This window comes from Arachis duranensis, chromosome 8 (genome assembly GCF_000817695.3).
Source record: "Arachis duranensis cultivar V14167 chromosome 8, aradu.V14167.gnm2.J7QH, whole genome shotgun sequence".
NCBI lineage: Eukaryota > Viridiplantae > Streptophyta > Magnoliopsida > Fabales > Fabaceae > Arachis > Arachis duranensis.
The window spans coordinates 41,729,695-41,732,609 of record NC_029779.3 but is presented as its reverse complement, the minus strand read 5'-3'; the positions used below and the strand labels follow the sequence as shown (position 1 = coordinate 41,732,609).

Here is a 2,915-nt window from a genome sequence, read left to right as displayed (position 1 = left end):
AAAAGATTTGATTTGAATTAGATTTGATTCTGTTTGGATTTAATTTGAATTTGAATTCTAAGTTATTGTTTAGGTTTTAAATAAATCCAAGGACTTAGTCCAGGGACATCACGGAACACAATACATCACACTTTAGGATTCTATTTTCATTCTACCATGAGCAACTAATCTCTTCTGTTAAGGTTAGGATTTTTATTCATCTTTTTATAGATTATTAATCTAAGTGTTTTACTTCATTTTGAGATTTATACTTTAATTTATTTCATGATTGAGTTCTCGTTCTTCATCCCTAAAGATTTATAATTGTTGGAAAATATTCTAACTCCGTTTGGAATTCTAAAGTTATTTTGGAAGAAGTAATATTGGAAATAGTTTGAAAACTCTTTGTCATGACTTTTTTATTTAGAAGGAATAGTGTTTCAAAAAGTGTGCGATCCTGTATGATTTTCAATTGCTCTAGTTTGAATAAGTGACATAAAATTTGAATTAAAAAAACTTTTGAAAATTATTCTTTCGTGTAAGTTTCAATTATTTAGGACTAGCTTAGATAAGTGACATATAATTCAACCTAAAAACTACAAGCTAAGTGACATATAATTCAACCTAAAAACTATTCTTGAATCTTATTTGAAACTAAATCAGATTTGTGCTTAACCTCTTTTCTTGAACAATTGACTAAGAAATTGGCGATTAAGAAAATTATTCCAACAGCCATAGCAATTAAGAGAGGGCCATATGAAACGGCTGAAATAATTGCTACTTGTTGTGGAAAATCATTCCCTTTCTGACAACTTCCATTACTGGAACATCAATGCAGCACACTCAGAATTTTATTTCCTTTATCTCAAAACTATTCTTTTTTTCCCTTTTTAGGAAGATATTTCTTACTCTGTATTGATTGAAATGTTCATGTTTTCTGAAAGCTTATGGTTCATGCGATCATTACAGCCATAATATCTAAAAAGTAATAATAGAATACAAGATAATGGAGTATGCCCAAATGTACTTACAGTGATTGGAAAATTTGAAGCAACATCTTAATATATGTAAGAGGAAATACAATGCAAAATCTAAAACTTACATCGACTTTAAATGTGGTAGTGAGTTATATGAAGGTGGAAGTGACCCTATAAGATCATTGTATCTCATATCTCTATTCCAAAAAAATGTCTAATTAATCAATATTTAGAAAATTTTCAAATAGCACATTACTCTATGATGAGGAAGTAAGTACTATTTTCTTAGCCAAAATAGTGTATTGAACAATACTCTCCTACTATCTTTTTGAAAATGGCATAGTAATTAATGACTGCAAACTTTAAAGGAGCAAAACAATTTTCTTCTGCCTTGCTTTAACATAAGATATAGGAAAACAAACAATGAGAAAATAAGCATGTAAGAATATACTAAACATCTTCTCTAGTTCAATCGAGGTAAAAGAATGCAGTTTGCAAATTTTTTATTTTGTTAAACTTAAGAATAGGAGAACAGTAGAAAACGGAAGATGTAACTAAGTAAGCAATTTTATATCACTATCATGTAATTCTGCGTAAGAATTTTATTGAAGAATTACCATGAGAGGAAGAAGTAATCTATAATCTTTGGTCAGTTCAAACAACAGTAGAACAGAAGTTAAAGGGACAGAACAAATATATGTTAATGTAGCAGCCATTCCAACCTGTTGATAGAAATTAAAAATAACTTGTAATTATTTGAGCTTACATCAACAAAGCTTGATGCAAGCAGTGACATTCATACAATATTCCAGGATATTTAAGAGCAATGATCCCAGCTCCTAAACCACCTAAAGCAGTGACTTGGTGAAACTCATCTAAAATTGTGGGGTTGGCAATCCGATTTCTCGCTCCTCTACTTAGGAATGTTCATGGATCGGATCAGATCCACATATCCGCGGGATTTATCCGTATCCGATTCGAAAATTGCGTATATGGATTCGATCCGCAAGACTATCGGATCTAATCCGCATACTAATAGAATCGGATTACGGATTTTATGTTGGTATCCGCATATCCAATCCACATATCCGCAAAAATAAATACATAAGTAAATATTCTTTTTATGTTTTATTTCAACTAATAATTATCATATATGTTATAATTTTTATTTTTATTATTTAAGAAAAGTATGTTTAATATTATTTTAAAAGTAAACATGTTAAAAATAATAAAAAAAATTTATTGATATTTTTTAATAAAAACAAGCTTTTAAAAATATTTTTATGTTTTGCAAATATATCCGATATCCGATCCACAAATGTGCGGATCGGATCAAAGCTTAAAAATTAGATATTGGATCGAGATTTTGGTCATATCTGATCCGATCCAATCCGCGTTCACCCCTACCTCCACCAATAGTTAAACCCAAAAAATCCTCTGTAACTGCAATAGAGAAAGGGGAATATCAGGAGGTGACGGAGTTATGGCCACAACAAACAAATTACATACATTGAAATAGAGAAACAGCGAGGGAATAAATTCATACCTTCTTATGTTATGGTGAGGGTTAAGCATCGATTAAGGAAGGAGCGATGATTGAGGGAGAGGCAACGACAACTGAGGGAGGAGCAAGAGAGAATCAGCGTTGACAAAGGTAGGGTTCATGTGAGAGATAGTGAGCACCGACGGAAGGCGCACCGATGGAGGGTGCGCTGACAGAGGCAACACCGATTGAAGTTAACGAGGGTTGCAAGAGAGGGATAAATGGTTACGAGCTGAGAGATGAAGATGGGTTCTCAATGATGAGGAGGTCTATGAGCTGAAAGAGGGTTGCAAGCTGAGAGAGGGCTACGAGATAGGGTTCTTAGGGTTTAGGGTTCTTAAAGAGTGATGAAGAGGGTTCGAGAGTTTAGTGTTCTCACTTCTCAGTGAGGGCTATTTTGAGTGATGTGTTTTGTA

General features: G+C 32.6%; 1 long non-coding RNA gene across 1 annotated transcript; it reads right to left on the bottom strand.

Moving 5' to 3' along the window:
• Positions 1-1,681: 1,681 nt before the first annotated feature.
• Positions 1,682-2,915, bottom strand: LOC110274391 (uncharacterized). The gene is made up of 2 exons (XR_002366324.2): positions 2,503-2,915; positions 1,682-2,399 (listed from the first exon to the last, which is right to left on the bottom strand). It is a non-coding gene; the product is annotated as an uncharacterized LOC110274391 (long non-coding RNA).